Genomic DNA, 17,635 nt, shown 5'->3' on the forward strand with positions numbered 1-17,635 from the left:
TGACTGGATAAAACAGATTTCTTTTTAAATAATTCATCCGCGAATGTGTTTATCTGGGGATTAAAAGCTAGATAATTCTCCATGTGATATTTTTCTGATGATATTATACCGCATTCTACCACAGACATCCCAAAATTAAGGCACATTTAGAGAGAGGTTATATTTCGCTAGTTTAAAATTGTCTTCAGACGAATTTGGGAAGATGGATAATTGTCTGACTGTGCGTGGCTTTCCTTTTCATTTAATTATACAGGTGGTGATGGTAGTATTGTACATAATGGGAACCAATACGACCCGGAGAACATGGGCTCACACGCAAAATAATAATAATTAATAAATGAATAAACAAATAGATAAAATAAGTAATAATAATAATAATAATAATAATAAAAATAATAATAATAATTATTATTACTACTACTACTACAATTATTATCATCGCAAAATAAAAAAGATATATTTTTGTCTATGCCGCTACCACCAGACGATTTTACTCAGGAAGACTTACGAGTTTTTCATTTCATTCAACCTACCTCAAGACGATTTTATTCAGCCTACGAGAGACCATATGTACTGGAGGGGTTTAGGAGGTCTGTACCTAACCCCTCCTGCCCAGAGAGAGAGAGAGAGAGAGAGAGAGAGAGAGAGAAGTTGCAATAAAGCTTAAATATAAGTCATTGGAGTGAAAGGGTTAATCTTCTCAACACGACAGTCCTCTCTCTTATACACAACTGACTCTGCATAAGAAAAGCCAATATATCCGTTCATTTTAAAGGTCTTCTAAGGTCAGTTCCTTAATGATTGCTTTCTCATATCTCTGCTACCTGCTGTCTTGTCTGCTATCTTTACCATATCTATTTTTTACTGATATGCGCTACTGTCTTGCTTATCTTTATCCTTTTTCACTGATATATACCGCTGTCTTGTGGGTCATCTTTATTTTTTTTTATTTAGATTACACAGAGATACAGGAATATCATTATCATCGTACACATCCTTTGCATATTAAAGTTAAACGTCCTCTTGCTTGTTTTGTGTGTGTGTGTGTGTGTGTGTGTGTGTGTGTGTGTGTGTGTGTGTGTGTGTGTGTGTGTGTGTGTGTGTGTGTGTGTGTGTGTGTGTCCGACTCTGGGCACACTCTTCACATCCCGTTCCCAAGGCCCAATAGTCTTCGCGTCACCACTCCGGAGCTAACACCCACCGTCCATACTGAATACATGCCGGGGCTGCCTCGTACAGAACTACAGTAGTATTTTTGTATTTGCGGGGCTATTTTTACATGTCGGCGGGTACTCTTGTAGGTCAATAATTTCTGCTATAATGATATTCAACTTAAACTGTTCTCTGCCCCAGCCTGGATTCGAACTTGGGTCAATTAGAACTGCAGGCCAAGTACAGCAATATATCAACGCACCAACAACAGGAATATGCTAGTAACGAAGAAGTGTTAGAGAGCCTCCTACACCATGGAAAATGTGGACCAACAGCGCGACACCAAAATATGCGAGAGATCCATAAAGAAAACGCGCCTGAAAAGAGAAAACGGCCCGGACCCAAATGATTTATGGAGGGGAAACTTTAACAGGGGGCGTGAGGAGGGGAGGGAGAGGGAGACACATGAGTGGAGTAATTATGTGTGTGTGGAAAAGGTGGAGAGGTGGAGAGATGGAGTATAAAGAATGAGGTGGAGAGAGGTAGTATGTGAAGTGAAGTGGAGAAGGGTAGTATGTGTGAGGTGGAGAGAGAGGTATAGTATGAGAAGTGAGGTTAAGGAAGGTAGTATGAAAAGTGAGGTGGAGTTGGATAGTATGAGGAGTGAGGTGGAGAAGGGTAGTATGAGGAGTGAGGAGGAGAAAGGAAGTATGAGGACTGAGGTGGAGAATGGAAGTATAAGAGTGAGACGGAGATGGGTGGTATGAGGATTAAGGTGGAGGTAGTATGAGGAGAGGTGAAGAAGTATAAGAAGTGAGGTGAAGGTCAGTATGAGGAGTGAGGTGAGGTGAAGAATCAAACTGGATGAAAAAAAATGGAACAGAGTGAACGAGGGTGAGGAAGATTGAGAGGAGCGGCAGGAGGAGAGTGGAAAAAGAGTAGGCCGTGGAGAGGTGTGGTGGAGAGTCCAATTGGAGAAAGCAGGTGGAGAGGTAACAGGTGTGGAGGAAAGTGGTGGAAGGGAAGGAGGAGGACAACATATGAGGAGTCTGGGTGAAGGTACGATTGGAGACAAAAGTTAGTTCAATAATTCACCACTTCTGTAACTCGCTTTGCTCTCACGGCCAACGATCATTATGTGAGAGAGGTCTGATATGCGTCTCTGCTCACTGACGATTCTCTTCTGTTGTTATGCAAGGAAGAACCAAGAAAAACAGACCAAATAAAAATTCAAGACCCACTCATTTCGAGATTTCTTTTTTAATGCAAGGAAGAAGGAACCAAAGGCCAGAGGCCCGCAAGACTTTTCCCCCCTAAGAAAAAAAAAAAAAGACCTAATTTAAGATCCGTTCATATCTAGATGCCTGAATATATAAAGAAAAAAAATGGAGATCATAGACAGAGGGAACTACAAATTGAGGAAGACAGTTCCAGAGTTAACCAGTTGCACACAAAAATGACTCGAGAGTATGGGATAACTCTTACATTAGACAGATCGACAGAAAAGTGGTGAGAGTGTACCGCAAGACGGGTGCTGCGTGCCCGCCGAAATGGAGAAGTGATACGATGCGTCAGGGAAGAGTGTGAGGGATAAACACGAGTGTAGACGCGGTGGAGTGGGAAAATTTTTGCCTCATACTGTAAAAAGTGGATAAGAAAGGGGTGGATGGGGCAGAGTGGAGGCAGTAGATGGAGATGAAGGGTGGAAACAGAGGGTGAACTTTGAAAAAAAAAAAAAAAAAAAAAAGTTCGCGATGTGTAGATGAGTTAGTGAACTGGGGAGAGTGGAACAGGGTGGATGGAAGTGGTTGGCAGTGAAGAGTGGAGCAGTGTAATGCATGTGGCTAGTGGAGAGAACCCTGATGGAGACAAGTGGATGACGTAGGTGGAATAGCTAAGTGGGTAGAAGAAGCCATGTATAGTTAGACTAACTGACAGGTAAACAGACAGACAGACATAGACTGACTGATTAAATGAGAGTCAGGTAAATATAACAAGATAGATAAACAGATGGGGTGATTGATTAACTGGCTGATCGAGAGAGAGAGAGAGAGAGAGAGAGAGAGAGAGAGAGAGAGAGAGAGAGAGTTAAAATAAAGGGAAAACTGGATGGCTAAAAAAAGGTAACCCAATTCATTTTCTGTGATGGTTAGGTTTCAGATGAATAAAATCGTCTGGAAGCAGCCAAACCAAATAATCTAAACTCTGCTGTAGCAAGAAAATAAATGTATACCAATATTCTTATCCATTTTACTACGCATTATCTGTTGGCTAATAATAATAAAGAAATAATAATAATAATAATAATAATAATAATTAATAATAATAATAATAATAACAATAATAATAAGAGTAATAATAATGATAATGATGATGGCTGGTGATATAATAATAATAATAATAATAATAATAATAATAAGGCTTATGCATAAATGATACATCGTAGTTCACCCATCGCAGTGAAAGACTTAACCCCTTTATACGATCGCAGGACAAAGCTTAACCCCTTATACGATGGCCTCTTTTTATCACTTTATCTCTGCTATCTCAAGACGATTTCATTCACCTTAGGAGAGACTTTTTAAACTGGAGGGAGAAATTAGAGACCACTTTTGCCCTTAGGATCATCAATAATCGAAGGTGCGAACCGATTAAGAATTAGACTCTTGTTAATACGACACCTATAGGCTAATTGAGAGTAGAGTCAATGATCTGAAGACTGTCACACGCTTCCCAGGCAAGTCTTACAGTGAGAGGTGGGGCAGGTGGGGTAGATAATTGAGACAGCGGATGGGGACCCGTGTGAAGGCAGGTATTGGAGGAACGGTGTACGGGAACAAGTGGAGAATACAGGTAAGTTTAGGTAATACACTCAGGCACCAATGACTCACTCTTGGCCATATATGATCGCCTGGTGTTGAGTGGAATTTAATACTAGAGTTGTCCCGATCATGGGGCGGGGGTTATTAAGGGGATAGATGAGGAATGCGTGGAGGAAGTAGGTGGAAGGATGAGCAAGGCAGAAACAGATGACTTTTCACTTACCATCAAAGCCATTTACAAAAGTTGAAAAAAAAGGAAAGGTCGCTATTACATTCATATTAAAATGTCGCCACAAGCCTGCAGACGAATATCATTATAATTTCCATGGGCGATAACGAAAATAAACGATCCTTTAGTCGCTTCGTTTCCATGAGTATTCAGATCGATTACGGGACAGATTGGCAGGATGGACGGCTTCGAGAAATGATAAGTTTTCACGGCCCAAAACGTGTATCTGTGGACTAAAGGCGAGTATATAGGAACACTGAAGCTTACGATCACTTCCCTGTCGCAACCACCATTGCTCATTTATTTACTTATTTTTTTATAGGATGGACGGGGAAAGGAACGTGCAGAACCGTTCCGTCTCTCGTTCTTCCTGTAAAAACGTAAGTCACGAATCGACCGTAAATACGTTCGTAAATCCCACCCCTCGTATTTTGACAGACCTCAGAATAAAGAGCCTGTCCAACGGTGCTACGATGGCAATTATGGGAGCAGATTGATTTACTTATGTATTTATTCATTTATTTTTGAAGGCCCATCTGCAATGTGAACTCGGTGGACTGCAGGCTAAGGCAGTCCCTCTTCTGCAGTCGATCATCGCCTCATTTCGGGGCAAAAGGGAAGTAGCTGAGAGACGTTTGTATACCCCGGCAGTCGACCCGCCCGGTTATATCAGTGCCACCACGTGAAGGCGCCCCTCTAGAGCACGAGTCGACTATAACAGGATTATATATTGAGGGGAACAGATTTTTTTTTTCCCCCACAAGTAACCGATAAAATTACCCTCCAGTGGAAAATTCAATGTGGATTATGGAGAATTAATACGGGTGAGGAACAGATGGAGGAAATGAGTGGAGGTATGAGGTGGAGCAGGTGGGAAATCGGATGAAACAAGAGGGTGGAATGATTTAAGTGGAATGCAGTGGACAGAGAAACAGGGAGCTCGACAGTAGGTGGATGAGGCAGGTGGAGACAGTAAGTAGATCCAGACAGTGGATGAGGTGGTGAAGATGAGGTAGGTGGATAAGGATGAAGTGGGTGGAGCAGGTGGATGGATGAACAAGGTGAATAAGGTGGTGGATATGATCGGTGGATGAGACGGTGGATGACGTGGGTGGATGAGGATGAGGTGGATGGATGTGGGGATAACTAAGCACGAGGTGGTGGAAGAGGTAGTGGATGAAGGTGAGGCAGGTGGATGAGGTAGCAGATGAAGTGAATTAGAGGGTGATATTGGTGGTGGATGAGAGCGATGGATAAGGTGGATGTGTGGACGAAAAAGTGGGTGAGTGAAGTGGGTGGATGAGGGGAGGAATCACGAAATGGATAATGAGGCATGTGGATGAGGTATACAAATATGGGAGGTTAAATAAGCAGGTGGTAAAAATAAGGAAGGTGGAGCCAGCAGGTGAATAAATGAGAGAGAGAGAGAGAGAGAGAGAGAGAGAGAGAGAGAGGCGTCATGCAGGGTGCGGGCCAACATCCCTCTATCGATCACCCCGCGACACTGGCTGGTCCTCTCTCTCTCTCTGCAGTCTCCCAGGTGCTCCTCTCTCTCTCTCTCTCTGCAGTCTCCCAGGTGCTCCTCTCTCTCTCTCTCTCTCTCTGACACTCAAACATTCTCTCATACACTTATACCTTAACACATATACCTTTGGCTTAATCTCTCTCTCTCTCTCTCTCTCTCTCTCTCTCTCTCTCTCTCTCTCTCTCTCTCTCTCTGACACTCAAACATTCTCTCATACACTTATACCTTAACACATATACCTTTGGCTTAATCTCTCTCTCTCTCTCTGACACTCAAGCATTCACACTTACACTCACACCTTAAACACATATACTTTTGATTAATCTCTCTCTCTCTCTCTCTCTCTGACACTGAAGCACTCTCACACCTATACCTAAACACATATACTTTTGCCTTTCTCTCTCTCTCTCTCTCTCTCTCTCTCTCTCTCTCTCTCTCTCTCTTCCTGGCACACATTCAAACACTCCAGTCACTCCTCCCACCAGACATACCCTTAGACACCTTGACCTTGGACGGTGCTGGAGAGATGCGCCTTCACGTGGTGGCACTGATATAACAGGTCTCTCTCTCTCTCTCTCTCTCTCTCTCTCTCCATGCCTCATCTTTCCATTCTTGATGTCCACCACTTCACATAATAATCTCATTTTTCCATACTTGCTAACCCTTTGACTACGATGCCGCACTTTTACATATTCCTGCAGCCACCAGACTACGTTAGGAGAGCCCCCTCGTACTGATGGGGTTGGTGAAGGCTATATTATCTAACCCCTTAAGTTCGACAAAGTTTCCGTAACCTAAATGACGTTGCTTAGAAATGGCACAATATCAAAATAGAAAAAGGGTCCCTCCCCCCTCTCCCACTACCATCATTCTTCACTAACGTCCTTTATCCATCTCTAAATCAGATACATTACAAAAATATTTACTTAGCATATTACTGTACCGTCCAAAAATTTAACTGTTTAAAAGCAATACATAATAATAATAATATATCGGTGATAATAATCGTCATGCCGTATCGTTTATTCCAACATGCTTGCTTGCGTCGGCCGCCCTTGGTCTCCTATTGGAGGCTCTCCAAGCTGCTCGGTCTCTGACGGTCTCCCTCTTCAGCCCTTTATCCTTGAGGCCACACTTTATGACCTCGTCTCGGGTCTTTTTTGGTCTTCCACGCGCATCCCTACCCTCAACATTCACATTTCTCACCTTCCGCACCCAACTGCAGTCTTCCATCCTCTAATCATACCCAAACCATGTCAGTCTATCCCTCCTGATCACAACGCCTATACATAATAATAATAATAATAATAATAATAATAATAATACTCAACTCGAAAAGTATACGTACAAAACATGAACCAACGTAAAAAGAAAAAGTTTTAACAGACCCAAAATAACTGTTTAGCTGCAGCACCTCTAAACTTTTATAACTGTCTGTATATATAAACACTGCTTTTACTGAAATCATTAGGTGAAAAGTCTGAGACATAAGTAGAGGACATTTTTAATCTGGTGTTGGGATTTTGGCATAAAAAGGTAAAGATCAGCACCAAAATAAACACGAAATAGGGGATATGTGTTGCTTTAGCGGAGGTATGCGCTCTCTGAAGTTCGTGTTAGTCATACAATACCCAGATTCCATTCCTAAACACTCTTAAATACATAAAGGCATCACATCCACTCGACAGTCTTTGGTGGTGGTGGAAAGGGCAGACCCCACGCTCAATACTATACCCTCTTTACTCTAACTTGGTCCAGATTTTCGGCCCTGCCCAGATTATTTCCAGTAGCTCAGTGGTAGAAAAAGACTACCCTACGGCCTTACATCCTTTCCATGGCACTTCTTCGTGACTCGCATCATATTCTAGTGTTCTTGTGTTCTTACAGCTTAGTGTTCATGGTGGAGAGAGAGCAATTTTAGGCCAAGTTAGTGTAAAAAGTGTATAGTGACTTAGATTAACCTTTGGCTGTCCAGTACCAACGTTTTATTTCGCCTTGGTAAACGAAAGACTGTTTTATTCAGCTCTGGATTACCTATTACGGGATCACTAAGTTTATTACGTCTATTAACAATAAATTTACTTCAGAGTGCTTCTAAAATACTCACATCCACCGCCAACGTAATCTTACTTTCCATGCTCGGCCGTGTGGAGTGAATCTGGCCGGGTAGAATTTCCTGGCATTTATTACGGTTGTGTCGAGTCGGGTAAAGAGAAGCAGAGGTAGTTACTTTGTCCTGAATAAAGCCAGGATGCTGTGAATGGGATGCTTTAGGCTGGCTACGATTAGGTGGGTTACTTAGAAGGCGGGAAAAGTATAAATGCTTAGAATGGTTTGGCCGTATGGAGAGAATGGAAAGTGAGACTGACAGGGAGAGGGTATGAAACTGATGTAGCTGTAAGCTGACTGGTTATTGGGATAATTAGTGAACGGGTATGGAAAATGGTCAAACGTGGGGAAACAGTAAGAATTAGAGACGTTCGGTAAAAAGTTAGATTACTGGGTAAGAACTAGGGTAGTTTTTATCGATGGGCAGCATTAGTGTGGGTTAGATAGGGTTGTATCAGAAGTAAAACCTGACTGATTAGCTGAAAGATGAGTGAATGGGTGAGTGAGGAGAAGAGCTGAATACTGGGGAACAGTAATGAGTGATTTAGATGGGGCTGTACTGTGCTCCTTTTACTCTAACTTGGCCCATATTTTCACCCTTTTGCAGTTTATTCTACTACCTCAAGTGGCAGAGAATGACAATACTAAGGTTCAGCATCCTTTACATAGCAGCTCTTCGTGACTAGCATCATATCCTAGTGTTAATCAATTATTACAACTCATCACTCAAGATGGAGAGATGCCAATTTTAGGCCAAGTTATATTAAAGTCGGTACAGTGAGAAGACGATGACTGCAATGACTGAAAATGAGAGGAGAGTGATTATCGGCGACATTCAAGAAAAATAAGTGAGTTATTGGTAAAGAATGAAGGCATATTCAGTCAACAGGGCATACTCTTATCCCATTATATTCCAGAGGCCAATAAAGTGAATGAAACGGCCACAAACCTTATTAACAAAACGGCCCAATAACAATAGTATTTACCTTTGCATTGGCCTGTGGGTAATGCTGGGAATTATGGATCGGTGTTTGTGTATAAAATTAGTGATGGATTAATGCTGAAAATACAGTTAATGGTGTATTAGTGATAGATAAAATACAGTTAATGGTTGGTGTATTAGTGAGATTAACACTAAAAATAAACTTAATGGTTGGTGTATTAGTGATACATAAATATTAAGATACAATTAATGGTTGGTGTATTAGTGATAGATTAATACTATAAATACAATTAGGGGTTGATGCATTATACGTGGTGAATGTAATGGAAAATGAATGAAAGTATTGTGTATATAGTTATGTATTTGCAATGAACTGATTTTTTAGAAGGCCATTGATGTACTGCATTTCCTTTCCTCCTTGTGTATAGTTTCTTTTAATGTTATACTGATCATCTGTATATTAATTGTTAGCAAAGATGAAGATAACGATAACAGATCTTTCTGTCTGTCTTTCTATCTGGCTAGCTGTTCGTCTACTCGTATCTATCTATCTATCTATCTATCTATTTCTATCTATCTATGAGTGTCGGTGTGATTCGCAAAGGGGCTATTCATGTCCACTTTGGGCCGTATCCAATTAAGGCCAGTGGAAAAAAACACGCACATAAACACGCACACAGACTCAAACACATACACATCTACTAGAGGCGTCTATACACATACACACCACCTGTAATACATCAATACACGCACCTGAACCCCTACGCACGTTTACATACGCCAATTTTAGCTCACACACACACACACACACACACACACACACACACACACACACACACACACACACATCCAAATCTTAATCTTATATCCACCTTACCTATACAAAATTTACTGTCCCACACGTCTTTCTCATTTTCATTCACTTGTCTCTAACTTATTCACTTTATAATTACACCTTGATAACGCAAAAAAATATATATATATATCATATTTATATCTTACACACAAAATTATACTTCAAACTTAACATTACTTCCACTTATAACCACTTAAAATTCGCATACTGTACATCTGAGATAATTTTACTTAAATTCACAATCTTACTTCCACTTAAAACAACTTAAATTTCGCATGCTGTACTTCTGGTGTAATCTTACTTCCACCCATAATCTTACTTCCACCCCTAATTACACTCATCTGTAAACACTTCTAATCAACTTACACATACTTTTAACTTAATCGCACTGGTAAATAATCACGCCTACTTATAAATGCGGTTTTTAATAAGTGCTGTTACCCACGTCATTGTAAAGACTGCACAATGAATCTTACTTACACTTACCTTTATTCACTGCCATCTAATTTTACTGAACTCCACACCTGCACAACCAATTTACATGGACTTACCTTTAGTGGCAGCAATCACAGCATCCCTTGGCATTAACAGTTCTTCCAAGTGCCTTCCTTATTTGCTGATGGAGTCACTTTTTGGTGTCTTTACTTTCTTCACAGGGGCCAAAATATCTGTTGGAAAAAATGCATCAAATTACAATTTAATCGAGACAAAAGCATACGATATATGACAAGAAAAGGGTATGATCAAAGAAACAAAAACGTCCATATAGTCTCTGGAAAATAATTTTGTAATAACTATATTTCATTTTTAAAAAGTAATATGTATTTTCGGTGTCAAAAATTTCCATTTTTTTCGGCCAGCCGACAAAAATTTAATTATGAATAAACAGAATCACGGCCACTTGAAACTTTATATAATCAGAACTACTGAAGAAAAAAAAATGGTTTTCTGTGTATGTACAGTAAAAACCTTCAGTGTATAATTTTCATGGTGATTCAAGCCCATGGTAGTTGTAATGATGGTGTACTCTGCAAGCTTTCAACCTTTTCTCTTTTTGTTTTGGATAAGAAATCGTGATTTCTATTTTTTTTTTTTTTTTTTAATCATATAGTTCAAGATCTTGGACACTCTGCTGAAACACATCTAACAAGGTATCAGCAGTAACTCCAACTTTCTATGACAAACATCACATACGAGTATTCTGACAGCAGTTAAAACAAGGGAAAGTTTCTAACCAATTATACATTACTCGTACGAACTGACACAGGAAATACTGGCATCAATCTTACTATCTGCCTAAACAGCAGCAATATGGTCTTCTCATACTGCCAAGGTTGTTTTTGTCTTAACCTTACTATAATTTTGAAGGATAATTACACCATCAAAGCATCATCAGAAACTAAAGGCTAGTGTAGTGCAGGGTCACCTTTCGTATCTTCCTCCGTCACCGCTCGTGTTATGGTAGTTACAGATTCTTCACTGCAGTAGTTCGATCTTAAATATTCTAGCCATATTTAGTAAAGCTACCATAATAAACTAGATCAAAAAATGTTAGACAGCACAAAGACGGCTCCCCCAAACGTTGACCCTGACCCTTGACCTTGATCTTTGATGTTCTTGACCCTTACCCGGATTACTTGTTCTCATCCCCACACACAACGTATATCCCAATTTGCATCCACATCGGGTCATTCATTCATATTTTCCTGACTCTGACCTTTGACCTTTCATATTTTCCGGACTCTGACCTTTGACCTTCGCCCGTTACCTTGAATTCTCATCGATCGCCACCAATATCGAATTTCTGCTTCCTCTTCTTTTTCTTCTTCTTCTTCCTTTCTATCTTTCTTCCTTTCTCACTTTCTTTCTCTCACACTCACACTCACTCACTCACTCACTCACACACACACACACACACAAACCCCCCCACACACACAAACCCCTCCACACAAACCTCCCCCAAAATGCCCCCCCACACACACAAACCCCTATCACACACACCAACCCTCCCCCCACTCCACACACACACAAACCCCCCTCCACACAAAATCAGGTGTGGCATGACCCCATAATCACTCCATTATACTGACCTACATAACAATACGGAGATACTCTAAGATCTAAGCGATGAACGCTAGCAATCTCAAGGCCAATTTAGACTACAACACCCAGACGGTTTATATACAGGGACATAAACCACATAAACCTCTTCCTAGACTTGTAAACCTTCTTAGCGGCAGGGAAAGGAGACTGGATTCCCTTTCTTAGCCACGCCAGACAGACAGACTCCAGACTCCACAAGGGTCTCTCTCTCTCTCTCTCTCTCTCTCTCTCTCTCTCTCTCTCCACAAGGGTCTGCATTTTCCTCGGTTCGGTTGAGATGATTCCCTAGCACTTCTTCATGACTATGTTCTCTCTCTCTCTTTCTCCAGACTCCACAGGGGTCTGCATTTTCCTCGGTTCGGTTGAGATGTCCCCCCAGCACTTCTTCATGACTTGGGTCTCTCTCTCTCTCTCTCTCTCTCTCTCTCTCTCTCTCTCTCTCTCTATTTATCTATCTATCTATCTATCTATCTACCTGACGAAGATAGATCCCAAACCCCTTTCAGCTCAGTTGATGGCCAGGTGCTGTCATACTGTAGGCTAAATCTGACTATACTCTGTTCACTTTATCTTGACCTAGAATTGCCTGCCATCCCTCTCCACTGATTGCTGAGTTATAACACCAGATGAACACTAGAATACGATGCTAGTCACGAAGAAGTGCTACAGGACGAACGCAAAAGCCATAGTATTATCCTTTCTGCCACTGAACTACGTGAAATGAAGTATTAAAGGATGAGAATGTGAGCCAAATTAAAGTGAATGGAGTATAGTAACCAAGGAGACTCAATCCTACTTCACAATTAAGACTCATCAAATGTCACGCAGCCATGAGTTTATATTGAAATAGTGAGAGTTGTGAGCTGGGGGAGAGCAGCGACATGGCAGGGGACAGGGCGACATGGAGGCGCTTTGTTTGTGACCACCCCTTGCGGGATTAAGGCGTTTGGCAATAGATAGATAGAGTGGTCCAGTTCCATCAGATGAAAATACAGACTATGTAATTTTCTCCATACAGTACGTTCACATATTCCTTCAGCTGTTTACGCTGCCTGTACTGGTATATACAGGGTGAACCACATATATAGCACTCCTTTTCCACACAGCACAGTGATTTCTTGTGTTTTATCAGTCTATCCTGCATCATGTGTTCATTTCCTACTCCCACTGCCACACCCACGCCCACACCAGCAGACTGGGCCATCTTTGCAGCACATACGAGACCTCCAGGTGTTTCTAGAGTAGCGCTATTTACGGGCCACCCTGTATAATAATGATAATAATAATAATAATAATAATAATAATAATAATAAAAATCGTAAGAAAAGGCCGAAAAAATATATATGAATGTACAGGGTGTCCGTAAATACCGCTTTACTAGAAACTCGCCGATGGTGTCTTTTGTGCAGTGTGGACGGCCCAGTCTGCTGGAGTGGGCTTCGGAATGACAGTGAGAGTAGGAAATTAATAAAAGGTAACTGGGAACAAAGATATCGTTAAGCCGTCCCCGCAACACACGAGAAACAGCCTGGCGATGTGGAAGAAGAACGTTTTCTATGGACCACCCTGTACAACATAAATAAATAAATAAATAAATAAATGGCATCTAATTTCGGGATTAACACTCTCAGGCTCCTATGACCCACTCTGCGGAATAAATTCGTCTGGAATTAATTAGGTAAAAAAAAATACTAGAGGCCCCCCACGGGAGGAATCACACCAGCCGCGAGCCATTACATATTTAGCGCGGCTCGGAATATGACCTTGACCTTGACCTACTCTCACCAATTTCGAACTTGCAGGAGATTTTCATCTCTTCTACACACCTGTAAAATATTGTGATGATATCTTGAGCGGTTGCGAAGTTATTGTGGTAACAGACACACAGACCTTGACCTACTTTCATCAATTTCGAACTCGTGATCGATTTTTTCCCTACTATACACTCGTAAAATTTTGTGACGATATCTTGCACGGTTGCGAAGTTATCGTGCTAACAGACACACACAAACTGAAAACAATACCAGCCTCGCTATCCCGCTTGGTAACTAGAGTTGTCCCTAAAATTGCGAGGGTCAATCATTCCGCCATTCCTGTGAGGCTGGGATATTTTTAGTCTCCTGGCCGTATTAAAACTCCCTCGGTTAAAAATATACCCAAAGTTGCTCACGAGAATTCCGGTCTGTACCTCCTGCCTAACTATCTTTAAAACTTGGGCAAGAACTCGGGAGCTCGCCAAGAAAACTATAAAATTACCGCAGTTGGGGCTGAAAGTGCACCCGTTTTCTATCTTATGTTTATGTGACTGTAAATAAGCGGCGCGGAAATTCTTGTCCAAACTGTCCTTCGGAATGCTAGCTTACGTTGACCAAATTGCTTTTTATATTTATACTACTGATATATTCACTACATCGGTCACATGTTTCTTGTATTTATTCCAATTCTCAGACTTTTTCATTCTCTCTCTCTCTCTCTGAGCAAAGGACGGATATTTTTATTCTCCACCAGGATCAGTTTCAATCAACCCTTAACTTCCATAACATTTCTGTTCTATTAAAGCCATCCCAATGTGATCTTTAAAAATTTCTGAAGGACTTCTCGTAGTGACATGGTATATACATTAGATTCTGGGTAGCCAAATATTATATGGCTAAGTTTCTTCTAAAGTTCATTTTTGTATGGAATTTCCCCCTTTTGAAAACTTAAGAAGGACCCATCGTCTTGAAGGAGTAAATATCTTGGTCAGCCAGTCGTACAGCAAAGGCAATGGCCGAGGTAAAATATTTTCAAAATCCCGGTAGCATGGAAATTTTGGGGAGAGGGGGTTGGGGGGTGGTCACTCAGGAGGGAGACCATTTTCAAGTTCCGTTAACATGAAACTTTTGGAGAAGGAAGGGGGGACGCGGAGGAAGGGGGGACGGGTGGTGATCACTCAGGAAGCTCGCATGGAAAATATGGTGGGAAGATTCAGCAGTGTATATATTTGAGGCCTCTGGGTGATTTACGGGGCTCTGTGGGGAAATATGCAGGTGCTTGGGAGAAACGCGAGCCAGCCCAGGTGAGGCAGGGCTCCAGTCTCGTATACATCCATACTCACTGACTCATAGGTATTCATTTTGTAAGAGAATATTCACCCATTTTCGTAGGAAATATTCTTCAGGTCTGGGGTAATAAAAGGTACTCATAAGGTAATATTCTCCAGTTTTCTAAGGTAATATTCACTAACAGACTCACAGATTCTCACTTTATAAGTATTCACTTATTTTTCTGAGGCAATATTCACTGATAGACTCGCTGGTATTTATTCTCTAGGGTAATATTCCTTTATTTTCTATGGTAATATTGACCACTTCTAAGATAATATTCCCTTACAGACTCATGCTTCACTGGTAAGGTAATATGTATTCAACTTAGAGTAATATTCCTCCATTTTCTAAGGTAATATTCCCCGATCTCCTAAAGCAATATTCCCTTTTTAGGCAATATTCCCTCATACTGAAAACATTGATTCCTACCAGTCTCATCTTTTCTCTGGCGATATCTCCTCACATCTTCCCTCATCCGCTTAAATTATCAGCAGTCCAAAAAGAAGCATTCCCTCACCTCTTCATCTAAGTAACTTTCATTCTCTCTCGCCCCACGTGCTTGCTTTATTACCTTACCCTTTTACCAGCTTATTCTTGCTACCTCAGAGCGATTTTATTTAGCTTAGGAGAGACATTTCAAGCTGGAGGAGTTAAACCTAGGCTTCCATAACCCCTTCAATATTTAAGATCGTCCTAACCTGACTATATCCTCAGTGAAATTAACCTAATCGTGGTGAAGGTGTTAACTCACGCTTCCCTCCCTGGCATCTTATTTCCCACGTAGTCTTCCTTTAGCAAAATTACCCACCTCTCACACCTTACTTCCTAAGCAACAAGGACGTCTTTATATATATTAAATTTACAACGCTGGGTGGTAACCATATAACCAAACCATACGTGCTCCCTACGTGTCAAGTGGGTTGGTGGAGGGTTAGTGCCCCTCCCTGTAAAACAAATAATTCAGAGTCAATTGGCCACCCCGTACGGGATTATGGCGTCTGGCAATAGATAGATAGATAAACTCTTGCCCCTACCCCACGATTTCATTCAGCCTTACGAGGATTCTAACATACCCTATACCTTATTCATATCCATCTAACAAGTTTCTTTTCTATCGGTACAAAGTCCTGCACACTCTTACACAATTCTCTTTCTTGAAACATTCTTCTAATAATTTTTGGTCTCCATGCTACTGTTTGGAGACCTACTGTATTTCCTCACTATCTAACTTTATTTACTTTAATTTTTTTCCTTTTAGTTCTTCACCAATTCGTTTCACTCTTGGCACATTTGTTCCTAAGGCAAATGGACCCCGACACCTTTTTTAATTTTTCATTTTTATATACTTAGGTCTTTTAATGAGTTTTATGGGGCCAAAGGTGTTATTTTACGAAATCGGGGGATCCTGTGTGCTTATAGGTTCATTATTCATCACGGCGATTTGCAAAAGAAGTACGTCGTGTTCAGTAGCCGTATGGAGACTATATTGCTTTCTCTTAGGAAAGTTAGCATCTTTTCAGTACAACTTCCTTTCTTGCAACATATTATACTCTCTTGTGTATTTCCTATATCTCTCAAAGTAATGCACATTCCCATCCATGCCCCCAATCCCCCATTAACACTAACTTTTATTTTCTTTACTGAAATTCACCTCATTACGTTTCCACACATATTGCGATCCCACCGCCCAGCACCTGTGTGGCAAGCAGCCTCACTCCGCCTTCAAAGGGAAGATTGTATACGAGGCTTCCTTTTCTTTCTCCTCTTGCTCTTGTCTACACACACACACACACACACACACACACACACACACACACACACACACACACACACACACATCGTCACTGCCCAACACCTCGTACCACACATCCTCACTTCCTCGTCCCACTCACACCTCGCTCCATTCACCTCACTCTTACCTCCATTATCAAGCCACTCCACATATTTCAACCTTTACTCTGCTCATGCATCATCCCCTACGCTCTCCTCTCCTCTCCTCTTCTCTACTCTTCTCTCTCCCTCTAGATAGATAGATAGATAGGTAGACAGATAGACAGATACACTGATAGACAGATAGACTAATAGATAGACTGACAGATAGATAAATAGACAGGGATATACATAAAGACAGATAGACACTGATAACAGACAGATAGTGAAGCCGCGTTCTCTGAAAGAGGTCCTCGACGAAAGGACTTTTAAGCATTTTTGTCCCTTCTCAGTAACGATCCCATTTCCCAAGACACATCACCAGCCTCCCTGACACAGCCTACTCTCGCACCTTTACCTTTTCTTCGCGGTCTCGGTCTACCTCCCCTTCTCCTCCCACCCACTAACTATCATATATTCCCTTGTACCCAGTCACAAATGTATAGCTTACCCCTTCAACAAGATGACACCGTATTCAACATATTCTTGATACCGTGTGATACTATTATTTAGGTTAAGAGACAAGGCTACCCCTGACCTTGGCTTCCGATCGATCTGCTGCAACACACAAACACTCCTTCCCTGATCCACACACAATACAGGTAACGCCTTCTGATGCAAAGTGAATCAGAGAAAACGAGAGACTCCATAATATACATCGATATCGTACACATTCACAGATAAACACAGAAATGGACCTGATCACAACAATTACGCAAGGACGCCATAGATCGGTGGTAAGTGTTTGAAATTTATACTCTACGTGGCTTTTTTCAGACTAGAGTTAAAATTTCCTTGGCGGCCAGCACGTCATGTCAGTGCAGTGCCCCGGCTCAGTACAACGACCCTGACCCAGAAAACATGCATCTCCGCCATTGATC

The sequence above is a fragment of the Coenobita brevimanus genome, chromosome 24, assembly GCF_032717465.1.
Source record: "Coenobita brevimanus isolate Jiangsu-jjx chromosome 24, ASM3271746v2, whole genome shotgun sequence".
Classification (NCBI taxonomy): Eukaryota; Metazoa; Arthropoda; class Malacostraca; order Decapoda; family Coenobitidae; genus Coenobita; species Coenobita brevimanus.